At 34.4% G+C, this 14,224-nt stretch overlaps 1 pseudogene; it reads left to right on the forward strand.

Moving 5' to 3' along the window:
* Nucleotides 1-7,229: 7,229 nt before the first annotated feature.
* Nucleotides 7,230-7,701, forward strand: LOC109377233 (protein S100-A10 pseudogene; annotated as a pseudogene).
* The last annotated feature ends 6,523 nt before the right edge of the window (nt 7,702-14,224 follow it).

The following is a 14,224-nucleotide window of genomic DNA, read 5'->3' on the forward strand; positions in this document are numbered from 1 at the left end:
TTTTATAAGAAGTAAAAGTTAAGAGCTTTGCTTATATATCATTATGACATCATTATACTTAGAATATCACAATATTTTTTAATTGCCTAATATCTTATCGTTGTTAAAATTTGCTTGGTTGTCTGAAAATGGTTTTCATAGAGTGGTTACTCCTTATGTATTTTAAAATTAATTTTAATATATTTTGATTTATACTAATACAGAAAAATAATGATTCAGTGAGTTTCATGAAAAACTAGTTGAAGGGCATACACCCAATCTATTTTACATATTACCCATTCTAATCTATTCACTAAATATGTTTGTTCTGTAACTGTGAATGTGTTTTCACTCAATGTGCCTTTGCTCACATTTTCTATCCTCCTGTGATGTCCCTTTTCTTATTCCCCAAATTTGGAATATTTGCTCATCTTTTAAGGCTCATTCAAATGTAAACCTATCTCTGGTGTCTTTCTTGGCTCCTTCTAATAAATCCCAGGTAGAATTTATCAATTTTCCCCAATCTTTTCATAGCATTCTATTCATGCCAACAATAAAAAAGAAAATAATTGGATTGTATTTTGAAAATGTGAAGGCAGGTTCTTAATTTTTATGGCATCCTATTTATCAATTATGTTCACACTATCCGTGACACCCCTGCTTAATTTAACAAAATGTCATAAAGATGTTCTCTTAGAATTTCTTCTAAAAGCTTCGTTGCTTTTACCTTCATGTTTAAGTCCCTCTACTATCTATTCTCTAGTCTCTCAGAGACCTTGTATATGTTATTACATATGTCACTACTTTCATAGATGTTTGGTAGAATTTACTGGCAAAATACCAGACTTCCCTGTGTGTGAATGTTTTAACTCATGGATTAAAAGGTCTAAGCTATATTGAATAATGCTCAGATTAAAAAATTTTTTTCATGCATTAGTTTTGATTCTTGTGGGTTTTTTTTTTCTAAAAAGTTGTCTTTTTTGTTTGCTTGTCAGATACTTGTTAATATTCTCTATTTATATATGTCTGTATCACTGGTGGCAGTGTCCATTTTTTTATCCCTTCTATTGTCAATTTCGGTTTTCTCACATTTTTCTTGATCTTCTTCCTAGAGGTAATTTTTAACATTACACAGAACCAACTTTTGATTTTGTTTTATTTCTTATCCATTACTTCACTTCAGTAATTTCTGCTCATTATAGATTTTTTTCTCTCTAATTTTGTTGAGGATTTCACTTGCTCTTCTTTTTTTCTACATTTCTAAATGGATACTTAGATAATTGATCATCAGGGTTTTTTTTTATGACATATCCATTAAAAGCTACACATTTCCATCTAATTACTGCTATGCCTCTCAATTTTTTACACATTACATCTTCATTGTTTAGTTAAATATATTTCCTATTTTCTGTTTCCTTTGTGCTTATTTTTCACCTGTAGCTTATTTAGAAGTGTTTTGCTTAATTTCAGGATATGTGGGAATGTTCCTAGTGATCTTTACTGAATTGATTTTCAGCTTTATTTCACTATGATCAGAGAAGATTCTCTGTATAATTTCAGTTTTGCAGCTTATTGAAGTTTGCTTTGTGAGAGAGCATAGTGTTAACTTTGGTGCTTTTAAACAACTTGCACTAGAAAAGAATGTGGATTGTAATGTTTTGGGTTTCAGAATTATATATATTTCATTTAGATCAATCAGGTTAATATTGTGGCTCCAATCTTCAGTATATTTTCAGTGTTTTGTAATGTTGTTCTTTTCTTTTATTAAGAGAGTTGCCTTAAATTACTTCATTATGATAGTGAATTTATTTTTCCTTTAGGTCTTTTTCATATTTTTAATCTCTATTTTTACTCCATATTATTATGCACATACATATTTAAGATTGTCATATAGAGTGAATCAGTTCTTTTGTGGTTCTGAAATGTCATCTTTGATGTTAATAATGTATCTTGCTTTAAACTTAACTCTGGATGAAATTAGTATAGAAACAAGTTTTTGGGAAGTGCTATTGCACTGCAAACAGTTCCCATCCTTTTACATTTGAATTATGTTACCTTATATTTAATATACCTTTTATAAATAGCATGTATTGTTGGGTTTTACATTTTTTGCAGGCTGCCAATTTTATTATTTTACTCGTAGTACATAGTCCGTTCACATCTAATGTAACTAGTGATATAGTTGTGTTTATGTCCATATCCTTCTCTTTGTTTTGTATTTGACCCAATTTTTAATTTTTTTAACACTTGGCTATTTTAAAAAAATTGACCTATTGTTCTTATAATTTAATTATTTTCCCATTAACTTCTGAGTTTTCTTTTTCTCTTAGCTCTTACCTTAGAGATTAAAACACAAATTTTATAATTGTCTAAACACAACTCACGATAGTGCTAGAATTATTTTAAACAGCTTTATTGAGGCATAACTGATATACAAAAAATACTGCATGTTTAATGTATGTAATTCGATAACTTTGAACCTATGCATACACTGGGAATACTGTCACTGCAGCCAAGATAATGTGCATATCCATCATCTTGAAAAGTTGCTCATATCTCTATTTTTTTTTGTAGTAAGAATGCTTCATATGAGATCCACCCTCTTAACAAATTTTTAAGTGCACAATAATGTGTTGTTAACTATAGGCATTATGTCGTGTAACAAATCTCTAGCCCTTACTCGTATCACATAATGAAACTTCATGCCCATTAAACAACATTTTCCCTCCATTTAAAATCCTTCACGTTACCTTTTACACTATTATTGTCATAGATCTTAATTCTGCATACATTTTAAAAATCATGATGTACTAACTTTGCTTTCCCTAGTCAATGTGTATTATATTTACTCATATAACTATCCTTTCTGACAATTTTTTCTCCTGGCACTCACAGTGCTGAACAACTCCCTTTTAGATTTACTGTAATGAAGGCATGCTGATGCCAAAATGTCTGTTTTACCTGGCCTAAAAGAAAGAAACAAACAAACAAACAAAACCTTAATTTTGCCTTCAGCTTTCAAAAATATTTTCACTGGGTATGGAATTCTATGGTGAAAGTTCCTTCTTTCTCTTTTTTTATCCTCCCTCTAAACTTTAAAGCTATCATTTTTTTTTCAGCTTTTTACCATTTCATCTGCCTCTCACTGCTGCCTGTTTTATGTTATCATGCCCCCTCCCACCCAGCTCAGGCTGTTTTTAAAATTTTTCCCTTTATCCTTGGTTTTAAGGGCATCATCTCTGGGTGCAAAAGTATGGTTTCCATTGTATTTATTCTGCTTGGTTCAAAGTGTTACATGACTCTATAGAATGATGTTTTGTTTTGTTTTGTTATTTACTTTTATTTTTAACCAGTTTTCAGAAACTATCAAGAGTATCACTTCCAATATTACATCTGTCCCATTCTCTCTCCACTCCCTTTCTATAATTAAAATTTCAATTATTTTAGAAACTTTTATTGCATCCCATATGTATCTTACACTCTGAAAATATGTTGTTGATGTTTTATTTCTGAATTTCTGTTTGGAACTTTCAGTTCATTAACCCTCTTTAATTTGTTCAATCTACCAAGGCAACTAAAGAGAGTTCCCATATACCCTTTACCAGCTTTCCAAAGTTATTATTTTACATAGTCATGGGACATTTATCAAACTATTAAATTAACATTGATACAATAGTATTAATTAAACTGCAGACTTTAATTAGATTTCAATTGATTTTCTACTAAATCCTTTTTCTCTTCTATGATGCAATTCATAGCATCACATTGCCTTTAGTCTCAATGCCTTCTTTGTCCTCTCTAATCTATAATCATTTATCAGTCTTTCCTGGTTTTTCATGACCTTGAGAACTTCAAAGACTAATCAGTTGTTTTGTAGAATGCCCTATTTTCTCCGATGCATTCTTATGATTAGAATGGATTTATGAATTTTAGGAAGAGTAACACACATATGAAGAATAAGACATATAGGAAATACATATCGATGTGATTTATTATTGGTAATGTTAAAATTGATCACTTAGTAAAAATTGTGTTTTCTAGAAAAGTTAACTGTTTTTCCCTTCTCTTTTTCTATTTGTTAGAATTAAACCAGTGAGTCCAGATCACACACATAGAAAAAGGACTATCAAATCATTTCAGATTATATGTTAAAAGCATCACAGTAGTTAGTAAATTTGGGACATCAGTGAGGTTATGCAAATAACTTATTTTTCTTTACAGTTTTGTCCACTAATTTTATCATTTTTCTGTGAAACTTGCCTACATGAATTAGTATCTTCTGTTTCTTTCATTATTTAGATTTTTACCTATTGTTTGTATTACTTGGAATCTTTCTGTAAGGAAAATTTTTTTTCATACTTCATCTTTATTTAATAATTTATTTATATCAATATGGACTCATGAATATTAATTTTTTCTTTGGTTATAACCAATACTATAGTTATTTATTTTATTGCTCAAATTCCATGATTGGCCATTGGGAGCTTTTATTTCTTTTAATGTGTCTTTATATTTTTTTCTTTTTTTGAGCATTCCATTACTTTATTGCACTACAAGGTACTTTAGGGTGATCTATTTTTCTCTCTGTTCCAGCCCTAGAATCAGTCATTCCTCTAGGGAACACTACTCCCTCTTGTTGTAAAATAGTGTTTAGAAACTAATATATGGGTGCTACATATAGTAGTTGGTACTGAGATGTCACTGCTTTCTCCGTGCACAGAACAAAAAACATATGTATGTATCTATAATTATTTCTGTATATTAATGAAAATAATCATGCTTTGATACTGATATCCCCTACTGTTATCCAACATGAGAAGATTTATTCTAGCCTCTCTACTGGTCTTTGTAACTTTTTCTCAGACATTAAGAAATATGATTACCATTATCTATAATTTATTTACTTCTTTGTTATATCCTAGTATACATGTGAAGTAGGTTCAAATTTGGTAATCTGTACCCCAATAAAATAAAAATTTACCACCTAGAGTGCAGCGATTATATACTGTGCAATCTGATTTTTGACAAGTGTGCGAAGAAATACAATGGGGGAAAATATAGTCTTTTCAAAAAATGACTGAATAATTCAGTAATTAAATGGGAGAAAAATTAATCTTATTACATATGTAAATTTACATGAAATGGATAATAGACCTAAATGTAAGACATAAAAGTATAAGTTATCTATAAGGAGAAAATCTAAGAAGAAATCTAAAGAGACAATCTTGATAGTTAGTAAATTTGGGTGGAGATTATGTGAAGAATGTAAAGGTTTACTCGGACACAAACAGTAGGAAACTAAAGAAAACATTGATAAACTAGAATTCCTGGATTTTTTTTTTCAATTTTTAAGACACTGTTTTGAAAATAAAAGGGAAAACCCCAGACTAGGAGAAATTACTTTCAGTATATCATACATCTGTTAAAGACTCATGTTCAGAATATTAAAAAAAAAAGTTTCAATCCTGTATAAGACAAAGCCTAATATTAAAATTCAGGGAAAAAAGCTTAATGCACACTACCAAAGAATATATATGGATGCAAAAAGCATGTGAAATATGCTCAACATCCTTAATCTTTAGGAAAATGCATATTAAACCTGCACTCATTAGGATGCTAAAAGTAAAAAAAAAAAAAAATGATTAACATTACCACATGTTGGTAAAGATAGGTAGGAACTTTCTAGTTCCTCATTTCTCATTCTCATTTATAGGTGGTTGGAATGCAAAATGAAACACGTTTTAAAATATAATCTATACTTTTTTATAAAGGGAAACATACATTTAGCATGTGATCCAGTGATCCCACTCTTAAGTATTTATCCAAAGAAATGGAAACATATGGCTGTACAAAACTTATACTTGAAAGTTCATAGCCTCTTTACTAATTATAGCCCCAAAATGGAAACAATCCAAATAAAAATGGCCTTCATTTCATTGGTTTATATTTTCTTCAACTGTAAAATCCTGACATTTATTTTCTGTATATGTTCTTAATATGTTTTTATTCTAAATAATGCCATGCCCCCCCCACGCCTGCCCCCCCCCCCACTGGCCCCAGGCTCCTGCTCTAAGTTCATGACCGCACTGAATAAACACAACCATGTCTAGTTCTTCTATAGTCATTGGTAATATTACATAATTCTCAGTGGATTTTTCTTCACTCTTTTCACATATTACCCAAGATATGTGTATTGTCCTCAGGGCATTGTGACATGTGGTTCCAGATATTAAATTCTACAACTTTTTCCGTATATAACAGAGCAGTGCATGGAAAATGGGGAGTGAGAAAGTAAAGTCTTCATTGTGATTTTGCTATGCAGGATTCTGGGCATTTGGTTGAGGGTTGAGGCAGATAGAGTGCATTAATGGTTTTACTAATTCAGTATTCCTCAGGTATCTCTTTTTGACTTGTCACTTGATAGTATTCTCCCAGTCTGAGTTAGTGTGCAGAGCGCCCCCTGAAAAGTATATTTGGTGTGAGCAAGAGTGACTCCATTTTGAATGGGCAAGAGTTACTCCATTTTGTGTGGGACTGTGCCAAGGAATGCCCAAAGAAGTGAACAGCTTGTTTGTACAAGAAAACACGTACCAGATGGCCATGAAGCAGATGCATGGACTGATAGGACAAGCCCAAAGAGGCAAACGAGCTCCAGATGGCCCTTGGATGGACTGATAGGACAGGGTGTACCCCAACATGCTCTGGACTGCAGACCTTAAGAACCCAGCAGTTGGGGACATCTGGGAGCTGCTCTCGACAAAGAGGTGACCACACTGCTCCTCTGCTCCGAGAACCCTTTGCTCAGCCCGGGACTCCGACCAGACGTCCGCCCGAACCTGTGCCTGACCGTCCTCCCTGACCAGCCACCCAGTGCTCCAGGCTCTGATTGACTCTTGGACTGGTTCATTACTCTATTTACCATAACCTATTTTGTTACGGTTGAGTCTTGTGTGATAGGTATTGCTGTGTCATAATTAAATGCACGATTGAAAAGGCACACGAATCACGCACTCCTAGTTCTCTTGCCGGCCTCCGTAACACGGAGGCTCGGGAAGCCTGCAGGCATTCCGAGTTCCTCTCAGGAGCTAAGTCCCATGCACTTGCAGGAAGGGACTGCAGCTCGGACCATAAGCCTAGGGGTCACTGGCAACAGTTAGTGACCATTTTTGACAAATGGGATGTTGGTAAGCCTAACTCAAGCAGTAGCTTTGTATGATTATGTTTATTGCCTTTTGTGTCATGTCATTAAAATGAGAACGTGTCCACTGGCCGCGCGTCCCTGCCACCCGAGCCATCCTAACGCAACTCCGGCCAAGACCTCACCAAAAACGCCGTCTCAAATGGAGCACATCATGGAAGCCATGAGGTTCGTGGTTCACACAATTGCTGGGAATAAAGGCTAGTTAACAAAGGAGGATCTGAGAATGCTCGTGGAAAAGAAGTTCCCCGGGTTTTTTGGAAAATCAAAAAGACCCTCTGGCTGTGGACAAAATCATGAAGGACCTGCCCCCGTGCTGAGATGGCAGAGTGGGTTTCCAGAGCTTCTTTTTGCTAATTGCTGGACTCACCATCCCATACAATGGCTATTTTGTAGTACACAAGAAGCAGAAAGGAAAGAAGGAAGCAACACTGAGCAATTACTCCCACGCTGATAAGAGTTCTCCTAATGAGCCACTTAAGGAATCTCTCTGCCCCACAGCTTTCTCCTTGTGTAAGGATTTCGTGAGCAGATTGGGACCCTTAGAAAATGTACAAATAAAATCTCACCCCCATGTGACAAGAGAAAAGACAAAAACAAAGCCAGATGAGCTTTTGATTTTTAAATTGTTTGCATCCTCTTGTCCTCAATACACAAATTCCTTTTTTGGTTCCAAAAAAGACCATGTCTGGGCTATCCTGCTGGAAAAAGAGAACCACAATGTCCCTTGTCTCCCTTCCCTGTTGCACAGGCCATTGCTAGCATGAATGCTTTCGTATGTGAGTGTTCCAGGACCAGGTGAGCCACCCAGCCTAAATCATTGAATGGCAGAATCATTATAAAAATAAAGAACCATTTGTCCTATGTTTTTGTCTGAGTTTTGCAGTGCCTATTCACACAGCATTATTGTAGTAATGGAGAACTTGTACACAGACAAATTGTCTTCCTTTATGGCCAGAGATTTTGCTCCCCGCTTTAGCATGGGTCCCTGGAGATTTCTTTTCTGTAAGAACATAGCAGCTTAGGCTGCGCTCCTACATATTTCACTTGGCTGCATCAAGCAAACCTTAAAGAGCCTTTCTCTCTTCTATGACATCACGTTTTCTTCTGTTAGCTACTGGTTTAATATTGGTGGTGGGTTTTGCTTATTTATTTTTTTATTTTGGAAGTTGTGAACTGTTGCCTTACTTCACTATGTTAAACAAAAAGTCCCACAGTTATTTTAAAAATGATATTACCTCTCTCTTTATATGTAAAAAAATATTTTAAAAATATCTGAAGGCACTTTCAAATTTGAAGCAAGATCTATTAAGCAAATTGCATATTGTGTATGATTTAAAATCTTTAGTTTTTTTAAGACAAAGACTTAAATATCAAGCATGAATATATATATATATATATATATATATATATATATGATCTAAATATATATATTTAGATGACAAAAGAAATGAATTCATAATATATTGACCATTCTCCTAACATATGTTTGATTTCAACCATGGAAAAAATTGTACTTGATTTGAAAAGCAATTCAGCATGTAACATATAAATATTTCTCATAAGATATATTTAAATCATAGTTCATTTTAGTAACTATAGTAAATGTAGGTTTAAAAATTTTCTTATAAAATTGAGTCTCGTTTTTCATGTCATAGTCTAACCATATTATTAAACAAAGTTACAATGTTTCCTCTGCCCCAGCTCATGCCTCCCATCTCTGAATCGCTACCTGAGCAAACCCGGAAGACAATACTCTGTCAAATAACATTTGATTAAATTGAATGACCATCTATCATCAGAGCACAGTGATTAAAATGTCCTCTGTTATCAACACCACCATCCATTAGTTAAAAGCAGAATTTATTTCGCAGAATTTAAATAAAAAATCAACCAAACAAGGTACTACAAATTTGATTAATCAGCTTCTAGTTACTTGAGACTCATAGAGCATTTCAGAAAGGCAGGAACAAACACCGTAAAAACATCTAAAGATCAACCAAGAATGAATGGATAGCATTTTGATGTTGAATGTTCACAGTGATATTTGTAGTCTTGAGATTTCATCATCGTACTGTAAATCTTTCCTTAGCATTTGGCATTTGTCTTATCAGATGTATGTGTTTCAACTGACAGAACAACCTCCCTGACCAAGTTTTGTCAGGCTCTTCTGAATCTTCTTCTCAACTAAGCTTTTACCTTTGCACTTCCGTTTTCCTCTTCGCATTACCCAGTTGTAGCAAGAATCTCGCTAGGTGTGTTTAGCATGAATCCTCACTTTTGATATCTGATCTCCATCAATGCCTGGTCAAATCCCATCCCCTACTTTCCCCAAAGTGATATCTGATCACCTGGGCCTGCCTTCAGTAAGAATCCTATCAAGTCAGTTTAATCAGAATGCCCCCTACTCCATATTGTTTTTTACTAATAATTGTCCATCCACTGATCCCTCCACCCTACTCCTTGACTAATACCCCCACATTTCCTTGTATTCAGAATTGAGTCCAGTTTTATAGCAAGGTCTCTTTTTTTTCTCTATTATATTTCCTGGATAAAATTTATTTTTACCTCTTTAACTCCTGACTGGATCTGATTTTCTTGGACACAAACTAGATTAAACAAGTTCCCTTTTGCTAAAAGAAATAGCATTTAGGATAAGAAAAAAAAAAAGACTAATTTTATCATTAACTGTTATGATTAACTGTTATTAAATCCTAGAATTGAATAATAAATGATTACACAGTTCTAAAAAGTTTTGAGAGCTCTGAGAAGACAAGCTGGAATTTTATTCCATGCTGTAGAGGTGTCAGTGAATTGAAAAAATGTTGCTGACATACTTCAATTAAAGTTTCTTCACTTCTAGTGCCTCCCTCTACTCATAAGATCAAGACAGAAATTAGTATATATTTAACCTAAATATATCAAATCAATATCTTACAAGGATTAGCTTAGGCTCTATAAACATTTTTATAATATCATGTAAAAAATAGAATTTTACATTATTCAATTTCTTTTTTTTTCTTTTTTTTTTTCTTTTTTAGCTGAGCCATCCTGCCACCTGTTGGCAGCTCAGTGGCAGCTCATCTCGGGCCGGGCATCGAACCGCTGTTGCTCAGAGCTCAAACTCTTGAGTGAGCTCTTAACCAACTGAGCCACTCGGCCGGCCCTTCAATTTCTTAAAAATGCATGTTAATCAGATTTGTTTGATATTTGGATGCAGGGCTATATAAGTACTCAGGCTATGGATTCCTAATGAAAATCCCTGATGATGCACCTTTAGAAAAAAAAAAATCCAATTTTTATATTTACAGCACTGTCTCTTACTCCACACTGCCATATAGAGAATGCTCCAGTGTCAACAAGTTGAGGCTGATATTGTTTTCCAAATGTACCTGGCGTTTTTCTAACTCAGTGTTTCATTCATGATAGTCCACTTGCCTGGAATGCCTTCTTCCACTGTGTCTGTTTCTCAGAATAACCCATCTTTAATACTCCCATGCTATCTCTTCCAGGTGGCCTTTCCTAGTTCATTTGAAATCACATCAAGTCACTTCATCCCATCACTCATTCCTCTTGTAGCATGCCCCCTGGCTTTCTTCCCCCACTATATTTTCTTTGTATTTGTGATAAAACGTGAGTTTAGGAAAGAACCCTCTCGAATATGTTTCCCAAGGCAGCTAGCACTCACTCACCGTATATGACAAGCTCAAACTTAAAAAGCTAATCTAATCTAAAATAAGTAAGTGTATTTTATTTCTGTAACATTCTAGCAATTTCCCCTATAGAGGGTAAAGGAGGAAGTAACAGTTCCATGATAATCTTTTGAGTGCAAGAAGATATTCTAGGAGGCGGAGGTGTCTTTGGAATGGAGAGATAGGTCAAGAGGTTCCCTGTGAAAATTCACACAACAGCAGGCTTCAAGCAGAGCATTTAACTTGTCTCTGGGAATTTGAGGCTAAGAGTTACAGGGTCAAATATAACTCTGTGGCTTTCTTGTCAGAACAGTTTCTGTGACGTTTTAATAAAAATCAACACTTAATTCACTGAGACAGATTTGTTTGTTTGTTTGTTTAAAATAGAAATAACAGTACTGGTGAATTGTTCAAATGGCAGAAGGCATGTGAAGAGCCTGACAATCCCAAACCTTCAAGAAATCCTTCCTGAACTTAAGGAAGACACCTTTTACATATTAGGACACATGGCACAATTTAAGTTACATTATAGTTAGCTATATCTAATTTATCTCTCTCAAGAAACTTGAAGCAACTTGAAATAACGTATTATATGGTCTTTTATGCAGCTCAACACAGGGCATAATGTTTCACATATACCAGGTGTTTAAGTGTTTGAGTTGTATGCCCTCATTGAATTATTTTATTGCTTTAAATTAATTGATTAATTATTTCACCAGATCAAAAGCTTAATAGTAATGGTGATTGATTTTGGATGTGAGTTAGCAGGCTGTAAATTTTAATTTTTTTAAATCATTGTTCTTGGCCAAATAAATCAATATATTGACATGCATCATACAAATATATTCAATGGACAAAGAAAGTTGAATTAACTACTATGAGCTTCTAAAATTTTATGACTAGAATACAAGACATGTACCAGTTCTTCTTACTCATAACACAATCATCCTCAGCCTTGACACATGTATGAATCTTTCACCTAAGTCTGATTCTTATATAGTTATGTTAATATTTTCAAAGCCAAATGGCCATCATAACTCCCATTTTACTTTATTTTTATATTCACCATGGTACCAGTCAGTGACTTTCATTCAGTATTTATTGGCATATTTACATTCAACTTTATCATAATGGACACACACATACACACACACTACCCCCAACTTCCTAATGACTTTTGCTTCAGCTGTACTTTAGAAAGAAAGAGAAGACTTAAAGGCAGTGAACACTGATATGGCTAAACAGGTAAAGTACTTAACAGAAAAGCATTAAAAATGAAAGTAAAATTATATTCTAATAAGGCATATGATTGTGAGGTTCATGATACAACAGCTGCATTTTATAGAAAGATTTAAACAAGTCAGAGGGGTTGGAAACTTCAAGTAAGATATAAAGAATGATACGATGTTTGCTGACTAAGAAAAGATAGAAAGAGTAAGTTATCCAGTTAGAAGGATAGCTAAATCCCCATATGCAGAAGAATGGCACAACAAAGGAATTGAATGATTTTGCATATGTCTCACAGCAGCTAGAAAGTGGACTATAATATGAGCTACAGCTAAAGAAGTAGGTAGGTGTCGAACCATGTTGGGTTTGGAATTCATTTAAAGTCACATTTGGGTCTTTAGCCTAAAAGCAATGGAAAACCAGGGATATATTTTTAAGCAAGGGATTGGTACAAGTTAATTTGTATTTTGAAAAGTTTACTTTAACTGCAGTACAAATAACTGATTGTAAGAAGAAGAAAGTACATGCAGTTAGACCCCTTAGGGCTAAGCTGGTAGCAGTAGAGTTGATCAAACAGTGAGTTCAAAACATATTTGACAGGCAGAATCACACAGCTAAGCAAAGGACTGAATGCGGAAGAGTGATGATGAGGGATGTGTCAACAATGACTCCTAGATCCTTGGCTTCCCTAACTGTTAGCACTAAAAATTTAGAGGGGAAAAAAAAGGAAAAAAACTTACGCGGTATGGTCCTGAGTTTCCAAGATGGACCCCAATAACCCTTACCGCCTGGATTTTTGTGTACTCCCACTGTGAATAATGACTGACCTGGATAACTGGTAGAATATTGTGGAAATGATATTGGAGCACCCATCTTGGTATCTTGAATAGCTCACTCTGGGCAATGCCATCCATTATATTGTGAGGACACTGAAGCAGCCCTAAAAAGAAGCCTTTGTGGATAGAAACTGAGGCCTCCTGATAATTGCCAGGACTGAATGGTCAGCCATGTGAGTAAAGAACTTTAGAAGTATATCCTCCATCTTCAGTCAAGCCTTCAAATGACTGCAGTCATGGACAATATCTGACTGAATTCCAAACCTCAATAACCTAGTCAAGCCACAGCCAAATTCCTGTGTTAGAGAGCCTTTGAGAGATAATAAATGTTTATTTTGTATTAAGCCACCAAGTTTTGAAATAAATCTGTTACACAGAAGTAGATAACTCATACATGCTGGAAGTTGTAAGTTTGGCTTTGGGCATTTTAACTTTGGGTGTCTGCCAGATATCCAAGAAGAGATTGTAAATTGTCAATCGGATACATCTCCTGGGAGTTGAGACGAAGGGTCTGGAGTTCACATGCAAAGTAGGGAGTAACCTGCATATAATTGGTAGCTGAAATCACTTATAGAAAGAAGGTAAAATAAGGAATTAGGCCTAGGAGAGGAGTTTGGGGACTTCTGTATTGAATAGATGGGAAGAAGAGAATAGGGACACAGGAAATACAGACAGGAAGTGATGTGGGGCGTAGGAAGAACACGAGATGTTCAGAGGAATGTGCGATTTGAGAACAACAGTTTGGTCCATAGTATCAACTATTGAAAGATCACATAATGAAAGATCAAAACAGTACTTTGGATTTAAAAACATAGATTTCTGATCTTACTGTGAATTGTTAATATGTATTGGGTTGTCAGAAGTCATGATGCATTTTTGCAATGAAAAACAGAAGAAATACATCATAACTTTTCCGACAGCCCAATACTATTTTGAGAAGTCTGTTCAGAAGAAAGAATACAGTGCAGCGAGTGAATATACAACAGCTTATCATTTGCATTCAGAAGCATCAACTATGTAGCAACTCAAAGTGTTTTCTAATTTGCCCATCTGGAAGTCATACGGAAACATTTTCATGGTTCATTTGTACAGTCAAGTAGAGATCAAGTCAATTTATTACTCTTGAATAGTAATTTAAAATTAATATCAAAGCCATCAAAATAAACAACCATAACATTAAAAAAAAGCTAATGTTAATAATACTTTTGATTCCCCAATATAATCATATAGAATAAATTCACATTCAACATACTCATAAAGCTTTATAATAATGGCAGGAAAAATGGAAAAAA

Source organism: Hipposideros armiger, unplaced genomic scaffold (genome assembly GCF_001890085.2).
Source record: "Hipposideros armiger isolate ML-2016 unplaced genomic scaffold, ASM189008v1 scaffold_1329, whole genome shotgun sequence".
In the NCBI taxonomy this organism is placed as follows: domain Eukaryota; kingdom Metazoa; phylum Chordata; class Mammalia; order Chiroptera; family Hipposideridae; genus Hipposideros; species Hipposideros armiger.